Source organism: Coregonus lavaretus (assembly GCF_964263955.1).
Source record: "Coregonus lavaretus genome assembly, chromosome: 1".
Taxonomy (NCBI): Eukaryota; Metazoa; Chordata; class Actinopteri; order Salmoniformes; family Salmonidae; genus Coregonus; species Coregonus lavaretus.
Window position 1 is genome coordinate 89042148 of NC_139988.1, and position 10832 is coordinate 89052979.

The 10832-nt window shown below is 44.0% G+C and overlaps 1 pseudogene across 1 annotated transcript; it reads right to left on the reverse strand.

The window, feature by feature from the left end:
• Positions 1 to 8975: 8975 nt before the first annotated feature.
• LOC311118247 (zinc finger protein 711-like) lies at positions 8976 to 10565 on the reverse strand (annotated as a pseudogene). Its single transcript has 2 exons — positions 10514 to 10565; positions 8976 to 10381 (listed from the first exon to the last, which is right to left on the reverse strand). The product of its transcript is annotated as a zinc finger protein 711-like (transcript).
• Between the last annotated feature and the right edge of the window lie 267 nt (positions 10566 to 10832).

The following is a 10832-nucleotide window of genomic DNA, read 5'->3' on the forward strand; positions in this document are numbered from 1 at the left end:
CATGCTATATTAATATATGAACCTGGTGAAATTCACAAAGTACTTTAACACCTGTTACATACACATCACTAACAATCTGAAACAGTCCACCCACACAGACAGTGCAGTGAATATTTCTTCAGGAGGCTGAAGAAATTCAGCTTGACCCCTAAGACCCTCACAAACTTTTACAGATGCACCATTGAGAGCATCCTGTCAGGCTGTATCACCGCCTGGTATGGCAACTGCACTGCCCGCAACCGCAGGGCTCTCCAGAGGGTGGTGTGGTCTGCCCAACGCATCACCGGGGGCACACTGCCTGCTCTCCAGGACAGCACCCAATGTCACAGGAAGGCTAAAAAGATCATCAAGGACATCAATCACCCGAGCCACGGCCTGTTCACCCCGCTATCATCCAGAAGGCGAGGTCAGTACTGGTGCATCAAAGCTGGGACCGAGAAACTGAAAAACAGCTTCTATCTCAAGGCCATCAGACTGCTAAATATCCATCACTAGCCGGCCTCCACCAAGTACCCTGCCCTGAACTTAGTCACTGTCACTAGACGGCTACCACCTGGTTACTCAACCCTGCACCTTAGAGGCTGCTGCCCTATGTACATGGAATCACTGGTCACTTTAATTAAGTATTTAGTCAGCCACCAATTGTGCAAGTTCTCCCACTTAAAAAGATGAGAGAGGCCTGTAATTTTCATCATAGGTACACGTCAACTATGACAGACAAATTGAGAGAAAAATCCAGAAAATCACATTGTAGGATTTTTTATTTATTTTTAATGAATTTGCAAATTATGGTGGAAAATAAGTATTTGGTCACCTACAAACAAGCAAGATTTCTGGCTCTCACAGACCTGTAACTTCTTCTTTAAGAGGCTCCTCTGTCCTCCACTCGTTACCTGTATTAATGGCACCTGTTTGAACTTGTTATCAGTATAAAAGACACCTGTCCACAACCTCAAACAGTCACACTCCAAACTCCACTATGGCCAAGACCAAAGAGCTGTCAAAGGACACCAGAAACAAAATTGTAGACCTGCACCAGGCTGGGAAGACTGAATCTGCAATAGATAAGCAGCTTGGTTTGAAGAAATCAACTGTGGGAGCAATTATTAGGAAATGGAAGACATACAAGACCACTGATAATCTCCCTCGATCTGGAGCTCCACGCAAGATCTCACCCAGTGGGGTCAAAATGATCACAAGAACGGTGAGCAAAAATCCCAGAACCACACGGGGGGACCTAGTGAATGACCAGCAGAGAGCTGGGACCAAAGTAACAAAGCCTACCATCAGTAACACACTACGCCGCCAGGGACTCAAATCCTGCAGTGCCAGACGTGTCCCCCTGCTTAAGCCAGTACATGTCCAGGCCCGTCTGAAGTTTGCTAGAGTGCATTTGGATGATCCAGAAGAGGATTGGGAGAATGTCATATGGTCCAAACCAAAATAGAACTTTTTGGTAAAAACTCAACTCGTCGTGTTTGGAGGACAAAGAATGCTGAGTTGCATCCAAAGAACACCATACCTACTGTGAAGCATGGGGGTGGAAACATCATGCTTTGGGGCTGTTTTTCTGCAAAGGGACCAGGACGACTGATCCGTGTAAAGGAAAAAATGAATGGGGCCATGTATCGTGAGATTTTGAGTGAAAACCTCCTTCCATCAGCAAGGGCATTGAAGATGAAACGTGGCTGGGTCTTTCAGCATGACAATGATCCCAAACACACCGCCCGGGCAACAAAGGAGTGGCTTCGTAAGAAGCATTTCAAGGTCCTGGAGTGGCCTAGCCAGTCTCCAGATCTCAACCCCATAGAAAATCTTTGGAGGGAGTTGAAAGTCCCAGCGACAGCCCCAAAACATCACTGCTCTAGAGGAGATCTGCATGGAGGAATGGGCCAAAATACCAGCAACAGTGTGTGAAAACCTTGTGAAGACTTACAGAAAACGTTTGATCTGTGTCATTGCCAACAAAGGGTATATAACAAAGTATTGAGAAACTTTTGTTATTGACCAAATACTTATTTTCCACCATAATTTGAAAATAAATTCATAAAAAATCCTACAATGTGATTTTCTGGAATTTTTTTCCTAATTTTGTCTGTCATAGTTGACGTGTACCAATGATGAAAATTACAGGCCTCTCATCTTTTTAAGTGGGAGAACTTGCACAATTGGTGGCTGACTAAATACTTTTCTCCCACTGCACTGTCTATAATGTCTATACATCCCATCACATATATTTATACTCCGAACTCCGACATTGCTCTTCCTAACAGTTCTTAATTCCATTCTTTTACTTTTAGATTTGTGTGTATTGTTGTGAATTGTTAGATACTACTGCACTGCTGGACCTAGGAACACAAGCGTTTCGCTACATCCGCAATAACATCTGCTAAATATGTGTATGCAACCAATAAAATGTGATTTGATTACTGTTCGATTGAATGTTAGAATGGGCAAAACGAGTGACCTAAGCGACTTTGAGGGTGGTATGATCGTCGGTGCCAGGCGCGCCAGTTCCATTATCTCAGAAATGGCCAGCCTCCTGGGCTTGTCACACACGACAGTGTCTAGGGTTTACCGAGAATGGTGCGACTAAAAAAAACATCCAGTCAGCGGCAGTCCTGTGGGAGAAAACAGCTTGCTGATGAGAGGTCGAAGGAGAATGTCAAGAATCGTGCAAGCTAACAGGCGGGCCACAAACAGGCAAATAACGGTGCAGTACAACAGTGGTGTGCAAAACGGCATCTCGTAACACACAACTAATCGGTCCTTGTCACGGATGGGCTATTGCAGCAGATGACCACACTGGGTTCCACTCCTATCAGCTAAAAACAAGAAGAAGCGGCTTTAGTGGGCACACGATCACCCGGTTCCAATTGCGTCATGCTGATAGCAGATTCAGGACTTGGCATAAGCAGCATGAGTCCATGGACCCATCCTGCCTGGTGTTAACGGTAAAGGCTGGTGGCGGTGGTGTAATGGTGTGGGGAATGTTTTCCTGGCACACATTAGGTCCCTTGATACCAATTGAGCAATCTGTATTTTTCAGTCATCTATTTCCGGTGTTTGAGGGGTGCACTTGTCACTTAAATCTCTCTGGATTGATTGCTTTCATTTTACTCCTGTGACTCTTTTCATACTCTTGCTTGTGCCTGACGTTTTTTCCCGTTAACGTTACGACCACGGAAATGTTTGTAATGACCTGTCAAACACACCCCGGTAATGTCTGAAATGGGCTCAATGTAATACGGCCGACATTGCAGGCGACTGTTGATTGACTGATCTACAAATCACCTTGCATCATAAATAACTACTAATTATTATTTGTTGATCAGTCAGTCCCCATTTAACCCACAATGCATCATGGATTTGATGCTCTCGAACACGGCCAATGGGCTCGTTTGAGTGATAAGGCGAAAGCAACCGACTGCAGATGAAAGGAGTGAAGTCGGGGGAGGTGCATCTGCGACAGCCGAAAGTCAGACACTGATGTGGTTTTCCAACAGCAAGGCTCAGTGCAACATGGCAGTGTTGCCATTGTTTTTCTATATAATGTCCAAATAAACGTCTCCAACCCCCATATCACACATTGAAAATATATGTGTACATTCCAGTTGTGTAAAGTACTTAAGTAAAAATACTTGAAAGTACTACTTAAGTTGTTTTTTGGGTATCTGTACTTTACTATTTATATTTTTGACTACTTTTACTTCACTACATTCCTAAAGAAAGTATTGTACTTTTTACTCCATATATTTTCCCTGACACTCAAAAGTATTGATTACATTTTGATGCAATTCACACACACTTATCAAGAGAACATCCCTGGTCATCTCTGATCTGGCGGACTCACTAAACACAAATGCTTCGTATGTAAATTATGTCTGAGTGTTGGAGTGTGCCCCTAGCTATCAGTAAATTTAAAAAACATGAAAATTGTGCCGTCTGGTTGGCTTAATATAAGGAATTTGAAATGATTTATACTTTTACTTTTAATTTTGATACTTAAGTATATTTAAAACCAAATACTTTCAGACTTTTACTCAAGTAGTATTTTACTGGGTGACTTCAACTTTTACCTGAGTCGTTTTATATTAAGGTATCTTTACTTTTACTCAAGTATTTGTACAATCTGCATAAATTTGATTGATTGGTTGATTGAGCTGTGGCATATGTCACTCTCCCCTAATGGTTGGACACACACACACACACACACACACACACACACACACACACACACACACACACACACACACTAAGGATTAGAATATTGGCCGCTACACACACGCAAACACAGCAACGGAGCATCGTTTTGCGGCTCAAATTCTGGAATGGACTGTATAGAAAAGATGTGTAGCGCCGCAGGGGTAGGGGTGACTAAGGGTGCTGCACCCCCTGAAATATTTGTGATTTTTTTTTGTTATTATTCTATCTGAATTTTGTTGTTGTTGAAAAATATATATTTTCACAAAAGTAGTGCACTTGGCCTTTACTAGTATTAACAGACCAATATAGACCTTTACTAGTATTAACGGACCAGTATAGACCTTTACTAGTATTAACGGACCAGTATAGACCTTTACTAGTATTAACGGACCTATATAGACCTTTACTATTATTAACAGACCAATATAGACCTTTACTTGTATTAACAGACCAGTATAGACCTTTACTAGTATTAACGGACCAGTATAGACCTTTACTAGTATTAACGGACCAATATAGACCTTTACTAGTATTAACAGACCAGTATAGACATCTGTAGCGCTGGCAAAAAAAAGTAGTTGTATAATTAAGAACAGTATCTTGCAGGATTCACTAGTTGGAATTGAGTTGTTGCCCTGTTCCTAATCCAGAAAGAACAAAACCCTGTCCTCAAACATTTACATCAAAACTCAGTAGGTTACTGCAGACCTCAGTAGGTTACTGCAGACCTCAGTAGGTTACTGCAGACCTCAGTAGGTTACTGCAGACCTCAGTAGGTCAGTAGGTTACTGCAGACCTCAGTAGGTCAGTATGTTACTGCAGACCTCAGTAGGTTACTGCAGACCTCAGTAGGTCAGTAGGTTACTGCAGACCTCAGTAGGTCAGTAGGTTACTGCAGACCTCAGTAGGTCAGTAGGTTACTGCAGACCTCAGTAGGAGGCTACTGACAACAAAATGACTTTAGTTTGTTGTAGCTATTGCAGATTCGACATGGTGATGTCTGTATCATATTTGTTCCTACTAAGGATGATCCTCTGGTTCAACAAGTCAGAAGGTACACACATTATGCAGCCAGACGGGCTGGAAGGCTTCCTATTCCTCAGGCTGCCTAGTGCCTCTTCTGTTCAATTCCTCACCTTTACCATCCCCCTTTCATTTGGACTTTAAATAATATAAACGCAACATTTGGACTTTAAATAATATAATATAAACGCAACATGCCACAATTTCAAAGGTTTTTACTGAGTTACAGTTCATACACTGGTCAAAAAAATTAAGGGAACACTAAAATAACACATCCTAGATCTGAATGAATGAAATAATCTTATTAAATACTTTTTTCTTTACATAGTTGAATGTGCTGACAACAAAATCACACAAAAATGATCAATGGAAATCAAATGTATCAACCCATGGAGGTCTGGATTTGAAGTCACCCTCAAAATTAAAGTGGAAAACCACACTACAGGCTGATCCAACTTTGATGTAATGTCCTAAAAACAAGTCAAAATGAGGCTCAGTAGTGTGTGTGTGGCCTCCACATGCCTGTATGACCTCCGTACAACACCTGGGCATGCTCCTGATGAGGTGGCGGATGGTCTCCTGAGGGATCTCCTCCCAGACCTGGACTAAAGCATCCGCCAACTCCTGGACAGTCTGTGGTGCAATGTGGCGTTGGTGGATGGAGCGAGACATGATGTCCCAGATGTGCTCAATTGGATTCAGGTCTGGGGAACGGGCGGGCCAGTCCATAGCATCAATGCCTTCCTCTTGCAGGAACTGCTGACACACTCCAGCCACATGAGGTCTAGCATTGTCTTGCATTAGGAGGAACCCAGGGCCAACCGCATCAGCATATGGTCTCACAAGGGGTCTGAGGATCTCATCTCGGTACCTAATGGCAGTCAGGCTACCTCTGGCGAGCACATGGAGGGCTGTGCGGCCCCCCAAAGAAATGCCACCCCACACCATGACTGACCCACCGCCAAACCGGTCATGCTGGAGGATGTTGCAGGCAGCAGAATGTTCTCCACGGCGTCTCCAGACTCTGTCACGTCTGTCACATGTGCTCAGTGGGAACCTGCTTTCATCTGTGAAGAGCACAGGGCGCCAGTGGCAAATTTGCCAATCTTGGTGTTCTCTGGCAAATGCCAAACGTCCTGCACGGTGTTGGGCTGTAAGCACAACCCCCACCTGTGGACGTCGGGCCCTCATACCACCCTCATGGAGTCTGTTTCTGACCGTTTGAGCAGACACATGCACATTTGTGGCCTGCTGGAGGTCATTTTGCAGGGCTCTGGCAGTGCTCCTCCTGCTCCTCCTTGCACAAAGGCGGAGGTAGCGGTCCTGCTGCTGGGTTGTTGCCCTCCTACGGCCTCCTCCACGTCTCCTGATGTACTGGCCTGTCTCCTGGTAGCGCCTCCATGCTCTGGACACTACGCTGACAGACACAGCAAACCTTTTTGCCACAGCTCACATTGATGTGCCATCCTGGATGAGCTGCACTACCTGAGCCACTTGTGTGGGATGTAGACTCCGTCTCATGCTACCCCTAGAGTGAAAGCACTGCCAGCATTCAAAAGTGACCAAAACATCAGCCAGGAAGCATAGGAACTGAGAAGTGGTCTGTGGTCACCACCTGCAAAACCAGTCCTTTATTGGGGGTGTCTTGCTAATTGCCTATAATTTCCACCTGTTGTCTATTCCATTTGCACAACATCATGTGAAATTTATTGTCAATCAGTGTTGCTTCCTAAGTAGACAGTTTGATTTCACAGAAGTGTGATTGACTTGGAGTTACATTGTGTTGTTTAAGTGTTCCCTTTATTTTTTTGAGCAGTGTATAAGGAAATCAGTCAAATAAATTAGGCCCTAATCTCTGTCCCTATTCACATGACTGGGAATACAACATAGGAGGTTTGTGGCTTTTTAATTGGGGAGGACGGGCTTGTGGTAATGGCTAGTGCGGAATGGTACCAAATACATCAAACACATGGTTTCCATTTCCAAATCAGAAAACCAGTCAGTATCTGGTGTGACCACCATTTGCCTCATGCAGCGCGACACATCTCCTACGCATAGAGTTGATCAGGCTGTTGATTGTGGCCTGTGGAATGTTCTCTTCAATGGCTGTGCAAACTTTCTGGATATTGGTGGGAACTGGAACACGCTGTCGTACACGTCGATCCAGAGCATCCCAATGGGTGAGATATCTGGTGAGTATACAGGCCACGAAAGAACTGGGACATTTTCAGCTTCCAGGAATTGTGTAAAGATCCTTGCGACACAAAATTAAATTGTGTTTGTTATCTGTAGCTTATGCCTTCCCATACCATAACCCAACCATGTGGCACTCTGTTCACAATATTGACATCAGCAAACCACGTGTCAGTAGCCATCGAAGGTGAGCATTTTCCCACTGAAGTCAGGTCAAGACCCTGGTGAGGACGAAGAGCACACAGATGAGCTTCCCTGAGACGGTTTCTGACAGTTTGTGCAGAGATTCTTCGGTTAGTGCAAACCCACAGATTCATCAGCTCTCCGGGTGGCTGGTCTCAGACGATCCCGCAGGTGAAGAAGCTGGATGTGGAGGTCTTGGGCTGGCGAGTTTGCACGGGGTCTGCGGTTGTGAGGCCAGCTGGCCAAATTCTCTAAAACAACGTTTGGAGGCGGCTTCAGGTAGAGGAATGAACATTCAATTCTCTGGTAACATCTCTGGTGGACATTCTTGCAGTCAGCATGTCAATTGCACGCGCCCTCAAAAAACTTGAGATATCTGTGGCATTGTGTTGTGTGAAAAAACTGCACATTTTAGAGTGGCCTTTTATTGCCCCCAGCACAAGGTGCACCTGTGTAATGATCATGTTGTTTAATCAGCTTCTTGATATGCCACACCTGTCAGGTGGATGGATTATCTTGGCAAAGGAGAAATGCTCAATAACAGGGATGTAAACAAATTTGTACACAAAATTTGAGAGAAACTTTTTGTGCGTATGGAACATTTCAGGGATATTTTATTTCAGCTCATGAAACATGGGACCAACACTTTACATGTTTAGTTTATATTTCTGTTCAGAATAATATGTTGCCAGAGATCTTATAGAATCCCCTTGTACTCATATAATACACTGAGAGAGAGAGCTCAATACAGTGTGACTTGGAGGATAAATACATACAGACTCATTTGTTTATGCTTTATTTATACAGAATACTTGCGTCTAAAGCCAAAGCAATGATGCTGGGGTAAAATCACTAATTCTGTCATTTGATTTATCTGTTGAGTGTCAAAAGAAAAATGAAACAGGAAAACATTGATTTCATCTAGATATCAAAGCAAACAGACATTCGCCTAAGAAAGGAGTTAAATCCGTAACGACCTCAGTCAACAACAAAAAAAACACACGCCAACCGGACGGCATTGGAAATTGAGCTGAAATATTGATTAATAATGAGTACTCAAAAAAAAATCTATAAGAGACTCCAACGATATGAACGTCTCTTATTAAAATCAGCAGGATCAATACATTCACAGTGAAACTAGCACAGTGATATTGTGATAAAGAGCAAGCCACTGTGTGTCTGGTGCTAGGACACAGAATGGAGTACAGTCATAACAACAGGAACAACAAATCATTTTCTACACCTAGCATTTTCCTTAGTGATCCTTTTGTATTTTCCCCTTCACATGGAGGAACATTAATGAATGGGTCCATTCAAAAATACATTGTTCATTGACAGGGTGGCAATTATTTAGCTGTGCCGCTAGATGACTACAATTTTGCAGAAGCGTTGCACTTGTGGAGATTTAGATTCTGTCTATTTGCATAGGCCTTCCCACAGATGCCGCACACGAACGCTTTGGCACCGGTGTGCACACGCTCGTGATATATTAGATGACTTTTCTGGCTGAACCTCTTCCCACATTGATCACACTCAAATGGTTTCTCAACCTGTGTGAATGTGAATGTGAACTTTAAGAAGATGATTGCTTAAAGAAACCTTTCCCACAAACGCTACAATGATATGGTTTCTTTCCTGTGTGAGTGACCATATGATTCTTTAGGGTATAACGACTTGAACAAACTTCCTCGCAAATCTCACACTTGAAAGAAGGCTTTTCTTCACCGACAGTGTGCGTGTTTAGTTTTTGCGTCTTCAGGGTTCCGGACTGGGTGACGCTTTTACCACAAAGGTCACAGCAATACAATTTCTGGCCTGTATGAGTTCTCTTGTGTCTGCTGAGATTACCGGAAGAATTAAAACTTTATGCCACAAACGTCGCAAGAAAATGTTCTCTCTTCCTTGTGTGTCCTGATGTGTTTATGCAGATGGGTCCTTTTGGCGAAACATCTGCCACACACATCGCAGACGCAATGTTTTTCAGGCATTTCTCCAGGGTGGGTGACCAACATATGCTTTCTGAGAGCAGGTGCATCGCTGAAATGTTGGCTACATACAGTACAGCTATGACCCTTCTCTTTATGAGATATCATATGGGTTTTTAAGGACACAGTGGTTAAGAACGTTTTGCTGCATGTTTCACATCTATATTTCCTCTCCCCTGAATGTGTCTCCTCGTGATAAGACAACCCTTCTCTGGTCTTTAATATCTCTGGGCAGGAAGAGCACTTGTGCCACTCCAGTCTTTTTTCCCCTAGAAACGTTCTTTCACAAACTCTACATGTGACCGTTTCCTCCGCTCTGTGACCCTTCATGTGTGACTGCAAAGTACATTTACGGCGAAACATCGCCCTGCAGTCGGTACAACTGAAGGTGTTCTCTATGCGTTGTTTAACGGAATGTTGCTCAAGCTGTTTGGCCAGATCAAAACCTTTCCCACACGGAGACCAGCTGTAGGGTTTTGTATGGGACTGAATGTGTCTCGTCAGAAACCCTTTCTTCTTGAAACATTTTCCACAATGGGAACAGGTGAGGGGTCCTTGGTGGGCAGCGTCTGCAGAATCCCCACATTGGACATCTTCTCCATCCCTACCTGGGCCTTGTTTATCTGGGTCTGATGCAGATGGGTCAGCATCCTGGCTGGGATCAACCTCAGTTAGCCATTCCTCGTCCGATGAAGGTGAGGACAGGGGGGCAAGGTCAAGGTCCTCCTCCTGATTATCAGACTCAGAAGAAGATACCTCATCTGTAACAGAGAGGGTCATCGTGGTTGTTGCTGTGCACATGCAGAAGAAACCAGTAAGATAAATCATCTGACTGTAGCAACAAAAAAAAAAATCACCCTTTACTGCTACTTTTTGTGTTGATACTTCCCGACTGAAGCGCTCATCTTCTCCACAGCTCTCACCTCCTCCACCAGTCTTCTCCACAGCGCTCCCCTCTGTTTCGCCCACCGTCATGAGCAGAGTTAGAGAGAAGAACTGACCCAATAGGGTCTGGGGATCTCCTCTGTTAACGAAGATCTCCTACCCCGACCTATCATCACTGTAGTGTGTTCTCAGGGTGTGAGTATGGGGTAGTACCAAGCAGAAAGACTGAGGACAGGAGAGGGTTGGCGGTTTTTGGGAATATGGATAACTTGAGTTGCATAATAGTCTCTGTAATGGTCCTGATATGTCAAGATCCACCACCAATTATGCTATGCCCTTACCATTGTTAAGAAGTAA